Source organism: Pongo pygmaeus, chromosome 1 (genome assembly GCF_028885625.2).
Source record: "Pongo pygmaeus isolate AG05252 chromosome 1, NHGRI_mPonPyg2-v2.0_pri, whole genome shotgun sequence".
Lineage (NCBI taxonomy): Eukaryota > Metazoa > Chordata > Mammalia > Primates > Hominidae > Pongo > Pongo pygmaeus.
This window is the reverse complement of record NC_072373.2, coordinates 221,596,234-221,608,689: the sequence shown is the minus strand read 5'-3', so window position 1 is coordinate 221,608,689 and position 12,456 is coordinate 221,596,234. Positions and strand designations below refer to the sequence as shown.

Below are 12,456 nucleotides of genomic sequence, written 5' to 3'. Positions count from 1 at the left end.
TGATCCACCCACCTCCGTCTTCCAAAGTGCTGGGATTACAGGCGTGAGCCACCGCGCCCGGCCCTAAACTCTTTCTTTGCTGCAATACCATGGTTAATAAATTTGTATGCCTTTTTTCCTTTTTTTTTTTTTTGATACAGGGTCTCACTTATGTTGCCTGCGCTGGAGTGCAGTGGTTTTTCACAGGCATGACCACAGCACACTATAACCTTAAACTCCTGGGCTCAAGTGACCCTGCTGCCTCATCCTACCAAGTAGCCCTTTTCTCCTCTTAATCTGCCTTTTGTCAGTTGATTTTCATTAAACCTTCAGAGGTGGAAGGAGAAGTTTGCCCTGGGCCCCTATAGTTTTGGCACAGTGAGCAGGATTCCAAAACCACTCTGCTCTTCTAGAAGCTGTAGTCAAGGGAACCCAAGGCCTGAGAAGCCAGCAGAAGTATAAGAAATTCTTACCAGCCAGGCTACTGGCCTCTCTCTCTGTAGAGTCTGGTTGAGCAGATGGTAAAAATTACTGTTTATCTCTTTTTCCTCTCCAAAATCTTGATTAATGAGAGAAAAAGATTTGTATGATTAGTCTTGGGTATAGCAACCTTGGTGTACTTTTTTTTCCTTTTAAACAGAGTCTTGCTCTGTCACCCAGGCTGGAGTGCAATGGTGCGATCTCGGATCACTGCAACCTCCGCCTCCCAGGTTCAAGCCATTCCCCTGCCTCAGCCTCCTGAGTAGCTGGGATTACAGGCACCCACCACCACGCGTGGCTAATTTTTGTATTTTTAGTAGAGACAGGGTTTCGCCATGTTGGCCAGGCTAGTCTAGAACTCCTGACCTCAGGTAATCCACCCATCTCGGCATCCCAAAGTGCTGGGATTACAGGCATGAGCCACCGCGCCTGGCTTGGTGTGCTTTTTTGCTATGAATATTCATTCATATTGTCTGATCCTTTCCCCCCCAGAAATAGTATTTTCCTGTCTTTGTCTTTCTGTCTTGTTCTATCATAGACAAGGGCACCATAGGGTGGAACACAGACGTAAAACTCCTAGTAGTCCATTGTTCAAGCTGGCCCTGCATACTGGTCAGTTTTACCGTCCTGACCAGGTCAGCTTCTATTTAGACAAATCTTTTTTTTTTTTTTTTGAGACAGAGTCTCACTCTGTTGCCCAGGCTGGAGTGCAGTGGCGCTATCTCAGTTTACTGCAAGCTCCACCTCCCGGGTTCATGCCATTCTTCTGCCTCAGCCTCCCGAGTAGCTGGGACTACAGGCACCCGCCAACACGCCCGGCTAATTTTTTTTTGTATTTTTAGTAGAGACGGGGTTTCACCGTGTTAGCCAGGATGGTCTCAATCTCCTGACCTCGTGATCCACCCATCTCGGCCTCCCAAAGTTGCTGGGATTACAGGCATGAGCCACCGCGCCCGGCCTATTTAGACAAATCTTGCTCAGGGTCCCCTCAATAAAAACTGGATGAGGTTCTGTGTTAAGCAGTTCTTTTTTTCTTTTTTTTTTTTTTTGAGACTGAGTTTTGCTCTTGTCACCCAGGCTGGAGTGCAGTGGTGCAATCTCGGCTCACTGCAACCTTTGCCTTCCGGTTTCAAGTGATTCTCCTGCCTCTGCCTCCCAAGTAGCTGGGATTACAGGCACCCGCCACCACGCCCAGCTAAGTTTTGTATTTTTAGTAGAGACGGGGTTTCACCATGTTGGCCAGGCTGGTCTCGAACTCCTGACCTCATGATCCACCCACCTCGGCCTCCCAAAGTGCTGGAATTACAGGCGTGAGCCACCGCACCTGGCCTGCACAGTTCTTACATTGCTATAAAGAAATACCCGAGACTGGGTAATTTATAAAGAAAAGAGGATTAATTGGCTCACGGTTCTGCAGGCTGTACAGAAAGCATGGTGCTGACATCCGCCTGGCTTCTGGGAGGCCTTAGGGAGCCTTTACTCATGCGCAAGGCAAGGTGGGAGCAGGTGTAGCACATGACAAGAGCAGACACGGGTGGGAGAAGGTGCCGCATGAGATGTCACTCACTATCGCAAGGACAGCACCAAGGAGATGACACTAAACCATTTATGAGAAATCCACCCCATGATCCAATCACCTCCCATCAGGCGCCACCTCCAGCATTGGCAATTACAATCCAGCAGGAGACTTGGGGGGACAAATAGCCAAACTATATCAGGTTCCCTCTTGTCTTGTTTTATGTCCTCGAGAGCTTGATTTGTGACAAGGGGGAGCACTCTCTCTTAGTCTTCACCATCTGGGGGGCATGATTTTGGGATCACATCCAGTGTCCAATCTGAAAAGATTGAGAACCCCAAGACACATGAGATTTTAGGCAGGTTACCCTTTGTTCCGAATGTGTCAAGCTCTCAGGGGAGTTTGAGGAAGTCCCATCTATAAGGGAACTTTGTCATCTCAACGCTTGCTGCTTGGTTAGTCCCGGGAAAATCCAACCCCAGGAGGACCTACCCAGTATCACAGATTAATGTGCCTGTGACTGGCAGACACCCCAAAATGTGCAGGGTACTAGGAGTACCTTATACACAAACACCATCCTTAACTGTCTGTGGCAACAAGAGTCTTTTGCCACTCAGGCACGGTGGCTCACGCCTGTAATCCCAGCACTTTGGGAGTCCAAGGCAGGTAGATCACGTGAGGTCAGGAGTTCAAGACCAGCCTGACCAACATGATGAAACCCCGTCTCTACTAAAACTACAAAAAAATTAGCGGGGCGTGGTGGCGCATGCCTGTAATCCCAGCTACTCGGGAGGCTGAGGCAAGAGAAACACTTGAACCTGGGAGGCAGAGGTTGCAGTGAGCCAAGATCACGCCATTGCACTCCAGCCTGGGTGACATGAGCAAAAATCCGTCTCAAAAATAGAGTCTTTTGCCATCTTAGCCTATTCCTGGGAGTGATCATTGAGACTGCCTCTTCTATGCCTGTTCCGGAAAACACCTCTTGATTGTATGATAAAAACTTATTAATCCCAGCACTTTGGGAGGCTGAGGCGGGCAGATCACTTGAGGTCAGGAGTTCGCGACCTGTCTGACCATCGTAGAGACACCCCGTCTCTACTAAAAATACAAAATTAGCTGGGCGTGGTGGCGCATGCCTGTAATCCCAGCTACTTGGGAGGCTGAAGCAGGAGAATTGCTTGAACCCGGGAGGCAGAGGTTGCAATGAGCTGAGATCGCGCCATTGCACTCCAACCTGGGCAGCAAGAGCAAAACCCTGTCTCAAAAACAAACAAACAGAAAAAACACAACTTATTGTTAACCTGGAAAATTACCTCTTGGACTTTCCCTGAAGAGGTGGATTGGACTGAGTCATTATTAGAATAAATACATCATTGAAATTTTAATTCTCCGTGGCTAAAAGATGAGTATTTTAAATTAGAAAGACTTCTATATTTGAAAAATATTTTAGACCTCTCTCATTCCAAACAATTGCTTATTTGAATTTATGGTGGTTGAAACTTTTTTTTTTGAGACAGGATGGAGTGCAGTGGCACGATCACGGCTCACTGCAGCCTTGAACTGCTGGGCCCAGGTGATCCTCCTACCTCAGCCTCCTGTGTAGCTGGGACTGCAGGGGCAGGCCACCACCCTCAACTTTTTAATTTTTTTTAGAGATGGGGTCTCACTATGTTGCCCAGGCTGATCTTGAACTTGTGGGCTCAAGCAGTCCTCCTGCCTTGGCCTCTCAAAGTGCTGGGATTACAGGTATGAGCCACCATGCCCAGCCCAAACTTTTTAGAAAACACACATAATAGCTGGGTGAGGTGGCTCACGCCTATAATCCCAGCACTTTGGGAGGTCGAGGCGGGCGGATCACTTGAGGTCAGGAGTTCAAGACCAGCCTGGCCAACATGGTAAAACCCTGTCTCTACTAAAAACACAAAAATTAGCTGGGTGTGGTGGTGCATCCCTGTAATACCAGCTACTAGGGAGGCTGAGGTATGAGAATCACCTGAACCCAAGAGGCGGAGGTTGCAGTGAGCCTAGATCACACCACTGCATTCCAGCCTTAAAGAGCAAGACTCTGTCAGAAAGGAAGCAAGGAAGAAAGAAAGAGAGAGACAGAGAGAGAGGAAGGAAGGAAAGAAAAAGACAAAAGAAAGAGGAAGGAAGGAAGGAAGGGAAAGAAAGAAAGAGAAAGATGGTCTGGAGTTAGAAGGTTCAGTTGAATTGTTTGGGGTGACAAGGCAGGAGAAACTGATTCTACCAGGCTATGGACCCAGGTTCCCTGTCCTCTGCCTTCCCACCTATCACAGTGGGCAAACTGTCCATGCTGCCATCCCAGCCCATACCCCACACCTCCTACCCACCACACCTGATCCCAGTCTACTCAAGGACCTGGATACGGCAGCCGCCTCCCTCCCTCCTCTCCCTCTTCTTCTTCCTCCTCACCGCTTTTCCTTTTTCCTGGATTACTCCCAGGATTACTAGCAAACAGGCCGCCATTTTCCCTCCCATCTGGAGACACCTTTTTTTTTTTTTTTCTTTTGAGACGGAGTCTCGCTCTGTCGCCCAGGCTGGGGTGCAGTGGCGTGATCTCGGCTCACTGCAAGCTCCGCCTCCCGAGTTCACACCATTCTCCTGCCTCAGCCTCCTGAGTAGCTGGGACTACAGGCGCCCACCACCATGCCCGCCTAATTTTTTTTTTTTTTTTTTTTTGTATTTTTAGTAGAGACGAGGTCTCACCTTATTAGCCAGGATGGTCTCAATCTCCTGACCTCGTGATCCACCCGCCTCGGCCTCCCAAAGTGCTGGGATTATAGGCGTGAGCCACCACGCCAGGCTGGAGATACCTTTCTTTAGGGTATATGTCTTCATTGTTTTTGGGTTTTTTTGTTTGTTTGTTGGGTTTTTTTTTTTTTTTGAGAGTTTGAGATTTTTCTCTTTTTATTTATTTTAGAGACAGGGTCTTACTCTGTTGCCCAGGCTGAAGTGCAATGGCACAATCAGCTCACTGCCTCAAACTCCTGGGCTCAAGCAATCCTCCCGCCTCAGCCTCCTAAGTAGCTAGGACCACAGGTGTGCACCACCACACCCAGATAGTTTTTAAAATCTTTTGTAGAGACGGGGTCTTGCTATGTTGCCCAGACTGGTCTCAAACTCTTGGCCTCAAGCGATCCTCCCACCTAAGCCTTCCAAAGCACAGGGATTACAGGCCTGAGCCAGCGTGCCAGGCCACAAAATTTTTCTTTTTTCTTTTCTTTTTTTTTTTTTTTTTTTGAGATGGAGTCTCGCTCTGTCACCCAGGCTGGAGTGCGGTGGTGTGATCTTGGCTCACTGCAACCTCCGCCTCCTGGGTTCAAGCGATTCTCCTGCCTCAGCCTCCCAAGAAGCTGGGATTACAGGCATGTGCCACCACACCTGGCTAATTTTTGCATTTTTGGTAGAGACAGGGTTTCACCATGTTGGCCAGGCTGGTCTCAAACTCCTGATCTCGGGCAATCTGCCCACCTCGGCCTTCCAAAGTGCTGGGATGACAGGCATGAGCCACCACGCCCGGCAAATTTTTCAAAATATAATATCAAGTTGAGAGACAGCTCTCCCTCTTTGCCTTTCATTTCTTTCCTTCCCTTCCTTGGAAATTCAGTCCAAAAGGCACTGGGGGAGTTACAAGCCATGAAGCGGGTCCCCTGGGTGGCCAGGTGTGCCCATCAGACCCCCCAGCCAGGTGAGGGTGGAGGTCACCCAGGAGGGTGACCTGCTGGGAGGTATCAGAGCCTGGCAGGGGTGGAGAGGAGGGAGTCCTGTCAGGGAGTCAGAGTGGAGTGAGAAAGGCAGTTTGTGGGGTGTGGGAGCCCAAGTGGGGTGAGGCGGCACCTGGGACATGGCACTGGTGACCAAGGGCCCTACCCCACTTTACTCTTCTTCATAGCACTTACCACCGTGCAAGATGTTAGGAATGTACTTGTTTGTTTCTGTATCATCAGCCCCGCCCACCCACCCACTAGAAGATCCTCCAGGGCAGGCACTTGGTCACTGCTATATCCTCAGGGCATACTGGTGGCATTTGGTAAAGTGTGGAATGAATGGGTGTAACCTGTAGCCCCTGTCCCTTGACCATCTCAGACAGCGAGACTTGGCAACACCTGCAAGAGGCTGCCGGCAAGAGAGAGAAGTGAACCCTGTTGGGGATTTCTGCTTTGACCACAGAGGAGAGAGGGGATAAGCTTTCACTGAAGCAGATCGGGGTAGGTGGGGAGTCGGGTTGGGGCAGATTCCGTTTGCAGGGGCCTGCAAGTGCCTGGGTGGGGACGCCCCCAAGGCTGCTGGAGAGGGGGTCCCGGGCACAGGGTCGCAGAGCTGGGCAGGGAGGAGGGGAGGGTGAGCGCCAGGCTGAGCTGCCAGTACCAAGGCTGCGGCAGCTCTAGAACAATCTGCCACTTGCAATGTAGGAATTAAGAAAGGAGGCCGGGCGCAGTGGCTCACGCCTGTAATCTCAGCACTTTGGGAGGCCGAGGCGGGGGTGGATCACCTGAGGTCAGGAGTTCAAGACCAGCCTGGCCAACGTGGTGAAACCCCGTCTCTGCTAAAAATGCAATTAGCTGGGTGTGGTGGCGCACGCCTGTAATCCCAGCTACTCAGGAGGCTGAGGCAGGAGGATCTCTTTTTTTTTATTTTTTATTTTTTATTTATTTATTTATTTTTTATTTTTACCCAAATGTGTTTTTAATTATAGCATTAACAAAGATAGGGTCTCTTGAACCCAGGAGGTGGAGGTTGCAGTGAGCCGAGATCGCACCGTTGCACTCCAGCCTGGGCGACAGAGCGAGACTCCGTCTCAAAAAAAAAAAAAAAAGGAATAGGAGGTTTGGAGGGACACAAAACACAGTTTCAACAAAATGAGCTTTGCTGACTCAGTACCTGCCCCAGGACCCCAGCAGCGCCAGGGTTTACGCTCATTTCTCCATCCCTGGAGGAAGCGGGCAGGAGAGAAAGTGAATTCCGCGTTCCCAGTCCCGAGAGTGCGGCGGAAACCACGCGGCGCCGCCGGGCGGGCAGCAGGGGGAGCCGCTGAGCCGGGGGCTGAGGGTTGCAGGCGGCTGTGGCCTTGGCCAGGCATCACCACCAGGTGGCGCCGCGCGCTTCCCTGGCGCCCAACCCGGAGGCCGCGAGGTCGGGGAGCGGATGCCCCGGGAAGACGCGCGGCTGGGCGACCTAAGGCTCCCGGCACCCGGGCTCCGTGGCGGCCTCTTTGCGTCCTGCAGGGGTGGCGGCAGCACAGAGGTGTGCACCTCCACAGCTGGCTTCACACCCGCGGAGATGGAAACCCGTGCACGAGGCTGAGAGCACGAGCATCCAACAGGCTGGGGTTTGAATCCCTGCGCAGCTGCCTGCACGAAGGCGTGCGGCCTCGCCTCTCTCCACCTCAGACTTCGCGCCTGTCCGTGGGAGCATGACGCTGATCTCACAGGGCGGCTGTAAGGATTAAATTAGGTGACAGTGGTGATGATGATGATGATGATAACATGTGTACTGAGTTCTCATCCAGGTCTGGCATGGTTCTGGGCACTTTACAGATACTAACTCATGATTCTAGTTCCCTGTGATGTTGGGGTGGCTGAGGACCAGGGGCTGAGTCTCCTGCACAAAGGGAAGGGCGGCCAGCCCTCCCTTATCGCGGCCACCTTCCCTGCTGGCCCCGGGTGCTGTTGGTACTGAGGGATGACTGCTGCCCAAAGGCAGTAGAGAGAGGCGGGGCCTTCGATGCTGAAGGCCAGGGGGCCTCTTGTTTCTAGTTCCGCAGCCGCGCAGCCCACGGCTACAGGGAACAGAGGCCGCGGGTGGCAGAGCCCCACTGTTGATCTGAGAACAATGGAGGAACCATGGAGGCAGATGGCACCTCCCGCAGGAGCCAGGGGGTTGAGGCTGCAGTGAGCTGAGATCGCGTCACTGCGATCCAGCTTGGGCGACAGAGCCAGACGCCTGTAGTCCCAGCACTTTGGGAGGCTGAGGCCAGTGGATCACCTGAGGTCACGAGTTTGAGACCAGCCTGGCCAACATGGTGAAACCCTGTCTCTACGAAAATACAAAAATTAGCTGGGCGTGGTGGCACATTCCTGTAACCCCAGCTACTCAGGAGGTTGAGGCAGGAGAATCGCTTGAATCTGGGAGGTGGAGGTTGCAGTGAGCCAAGATTGTGCCACTGCACTCCAGCCTGGGTGAGAGAGTGAGACTCCTCCATCTCAAAAAGAAAGAAAGAAAAATACTCTTAGCGCAGAAACATCCAGTCTCACAAAGCCCAAAGATGCCGTTCTAGAATATACTAGCATAGCTCAAACACTCACATTTTATGGGGGTTCACTCTGTGTCAGGCACAATTATAAGCATTTTTACGTATATGAATTATTTATTTCCAACAACAATTCTAAAAGTTGAGCACTGGCCTCCGCTGTGGTCTAAGCAGCCCCAGAGCCTTCTGGAAAAGGCGCCTCTGCCGTGGAGGGAGGATCGGCCAGTGGTGGGTGAGTGGAGGCCACAGCTCAGCTCTGAGGTTTCAGCCTCAGTGACCGGGCAGAGTGCCTTCCTTGCCTTCCTCACACGGAGGTGGCCCAGAGTTGGTGGCCCTGGTGAGATTGGTTGGAGGTGTGTTGAGTTTGAGGGCTCTGTGGAATGTTGGGGGGATTTCCAGAGGCAGCTGGAGGGGAAGAGCTGGTGGCCAGGGTGGAGGAGTGGGTGGTGAAGGAGGAGTGGGTGGTGAAGGAGAGATGAGCTGCGGTCAAGACTAGGGAGACACTGGGCAGTAAGGGTGATCCTGAGGACTCAGATCCCCCAGGGCCCCTGGAAGGAAAAGGTTGGGCTGTGGGAACTCCATGGGAAGGTCCCCAGAAGCCCCTGTTTGCCGTCTGTGGTCTGCCCTGGGGTGGGGCAGGCAGGGTGAGGGGGCTTCATGACCCATGTGAGGGGCGGGCCTGGGTGGGGAGTATTTTCAGCGGGTTCTTTCCCCAGTGTCACCCCAGTGAGGCCACCTGAGGTCACCTCTTCCCCTGGGGGTCTCGGGCCACTAACGCCTCTAAGGACTGGGGCTGCTGTGAGTCGCGGCCCCAGGAGGAAAGGATGAATCTGAATTCACTTGAAGCTCTGAGTCCTGGGGCTTCCAGGCCACACCTACCTGAGTTTGCGTTGGGGGTTGGTGCCCTCCCTCTGCGGTTGTCATTGGGGTGCCTTCCCCCCAGGCTCCTTCTCCTCTTCTCCAAGAAAGAGGCCGGGGCACGTGTCCTCCCAGCTCACACATTCCAGGAACCCCCAGGGGAGGACGGTCCTCAGCAGCTGACCCTCTCCCCTTTCTTACCACCAGCCGAGAATGAGGATGTGCTGAGAAGCCAGAAACAGCACTCCCTGCCCCCCAACCCCCACCCACCACACTCAGAGGCCTAGAACAAAAACATACCACAAATAGAAATCAAAGCCTGAGAAAGAATCGGGGAGCCACGACCCCGCCGTGGGAAAGGGTGTGTGACCTTGGCCAGGTCACTTCACTTCTCTGAGTGCACTTGCCTGTCTGTAAAATGGGATAATTGTCTCAACCTTGGGGAGCTGCTGGGAGAAGGGGAGCTAAGATGTCAGAGGCAGGGTGCAGGTGTGAAGTTCAGTCTAAAACAAAGCCCCTCGCTGCAGGGTCCTCGCCGGACTCCCAGCTCACCCTAAAGCTCCCCCACCCCTGCAGTCAGGCCGGGACAGCCCCTGACCGCTTTCCCGTAAGGCTGCGGTGGACGGGCCGCCACACTTGTCTGGTGAGCGCTTCTGCAGCCTTGCTCTCCACTTCCTGTTTTTCTCCCCAACGAATTTTGCGCCATTACTCTTTCATGGGGTGAGGGGGGAGTGGGAGCGGAGGCGGAGGCTTGCCTGGGAAGGAAGCCCGGGGGTCAGAGGCGCCCAGGACACCACGAGGTTGGGAGAGGAGTGTGCTTTGCACTCTGTAGTCTCCAGCTCAGAGTAGCTGAGGATGCTAGGGAGACTGGGGGCTGGCCCACGGCGGGAGCAGAGGAGTCCTCGGTGCGGTTCTCACTCTGAAAACAGCATTTTTCCCTAGGCTTGAGAATGGCTCCCGGGTTGGACTGATCCAGGCTGGACCCACGTCTGTCTGGTGATACCAGGGGCAGAGGGACCACTCTGACAGGTGAGTCTAGCCTTCCCTACTCCCCGGAGGCCGTCGGGCCTTGGATCATGGACTGCAGGGCCACTCGGTGTCAGGCCCCTCCTTGAAGGGTGTGAAGGGGCTGTTCCTGCACTGGCTAGGATGTGGACACTTGTCCTTTCTCTTCCTCAGCTACAGCCCCCTGGCCCCTGGGCAAAGCATCACCTTGTCCGTTCATGGCCACATCACTCATGTATTCCTTCATCCAGCATTTCTACAGACTCACTGGTGATGCCCTCTGGGTGCCAGACACAGGGGAGCAGCCCAGGAGCCTGTCCAGATCCATGCAGAGTCCCTGCTCCCAGGAGCAGCTGAGCAAATAGGCAATCATGGTTGAGTAGACCGAGAGCTGGGAGGGGATGATACAGCCCAGAGTATGATGAAGGGCCCCTTCGGGCAAGGGGGCCAAGGCAGGTAACATCTGTGCTGGGCCCGAATTCTACTGAGTAGTTAGCAAAGAAAGTGCGTGTGTGTGTGTGTGTGTGTGTGTGTGTGTGTGTGCGCGCGCACGCGCGCAGGAGAGGGCAGAAGGAAGTGTGGAGAAGGGCACTCCAAGTAAGGGGAACACCATGTGCAAGGGGAACACCATGTGCAAAGGTCCAGAGTCAGACAGCAAGCCTGGGATGTTCTGGAGCTACAAGTCCCGGCTCCTGGCCCAGCAGGGAGGGCAGAGAGGGGGAAGTGATGGGAGGTGACCCTGGGAGGCTGGTTGGGTTGGCTCCATTCAGATGATTGGTCATCCATTTGTTCTCAAGCTATAGCCTCACCCTGCACACCGGGACAGAGTTCATGCCCCAGCCTAAGCTCAGAAACCAGCTCCTTTTCGCTCAAGCAGGAAAGGGGACTGACTTTATAGCAGAGATGCAGGGTGCTCTTATCAGACCCAGAGTTGCAGACAGCCCAGGGACACTTCTCAGCACCATTCACCTGTCTGCCCCCATCTGCCCATCTGCATCACACCGGCCAAGCTGCTACATCCTGGATCCCTTCACCCAAAGAGAACTATGTGTGGTCCCAAGCCCACCTCCCTGGGAAGGACTTGATTAGCCTGTGTTGGATCCAGGCTTCCCTTCCAGTCCGTTCAGCTGGCTAGTGGTCAAGTGTGAACGCTAAGCATCTGTCCTCATGGGTACATGACAAAGGGTTACCAAAAGGGGGTCAGACCGGCCGGGTGCAGTGGCTCATGTCAGTAATCGTAGCATTTTGGGAGGCCAAGGCAGGCGGATCACTTGAGGCCAGAAGTTCAAGACCAGCCTGGACAACATGGTGAAACCCCGTCTCTAGTAAAAATACAAAAAATTAGCTGGACATGGTGGCAGATGCCTGTAATCCCAGCTACTCAGGAGGCTGAGGCAGGAGAATCGTTTGAACCCTGGATGCGGTGGTTGCAGTGAGCTGAGATCGCACCACTGCACTCCAGCCTGGGTGACAGCCTGGGTGACAGAGCAAGACTCCAACTCAGAAAAAAAAAAGGGAGGAGGGCAGGTCGGCCTAATGGCCTAAAGGCCAGTGGTGTCTATTCTAGTTCATTCCATTCTGGTCCTGCCCAGCACACAGGCCCTTGCCCAACTCCTTTGGCTTTTCCCAGATATCCCCATTCCAGCTGTCCTTGCTTTACCTCGTCCTGCCACACCTCAAAGTCAACCTTAAATACCTCTCCCCCGTCAAATGAGGTGATCCAAGCCATCTCACCATGTCAAACTGTTGCATCCGGGGCTCTGTTCTCAGAGCTGCCATCTTCATCTGATATCCATCCTTCTTCCCTCCCTCCCTCTCTCCCTTCCTTCCTTTTTCTTTCTTTTTTTTTGATTTTTATTTATTTGTTTTTTTTGAGACAGAATTTTGCTCTTGTTGCCCAGGCTGGAGTGCAATGGCGTGATCTCAGCTCACTGCAACCTCCGCCTCCTGGGTTCAAGCAATTCTCCTGCCTCGGCCTACCGAGTAGCTAGGATTACAGGCGTGTGCCACCACGCCCAGCTAATTTTGTATTTTTAGTAGAGATGGGGTTTCTCCATGTTGGTCAGGCTGGTCTTGAACTCCCAACCTCAGGTGATCTATCCGCCTCTGTCTGCCTCCCAAAGTGCTGGGATTGCAGGTGTGAGCCACCGCACCTGACTTCTTCTTTCTTTCTTTTTTTAAAGAGACAGGGTCTCAGCTATGTTGCCAGGTTGGAGTGCAGTGGCTATTCACAGGTGCAAGGATACTGCACTACAGCCTCAAACTCCTGGGCTCAAGCGATCCTCCTGCCTCAGCCTCCCAAGTAACTGGGACTGCAGCCATGTGCCGTCATGCCCAGCTGCCCTCT

The 12,456-nt window shown here is 53.1% G+C and overlaps 1 protein-coding gene across 1 annotated transcript in view; it reads left to right on the top strand.

Annotated features, from left to right (window-relative positions):
* The first annotated feature begins 9,912 nt into the window (after positions 1-9,912).
* Positions 9,913-12,456, top strand: part of PIK3CD (phosphatidylinositol-4,5-bisphosphate 3-kinase catalytic subunit delta) — a 97,673-nt gene continuing 95,129 nt past the window's right edge. The window contains exon 1 of the mRNA XM_054440305.2: positions 9,913-10,133. The gene's annotated coding sequence lies outside the window, so the exon portion shown is untranslated. The remainder of the gene's footprint in view (positions 10,134-12,456) is intronic.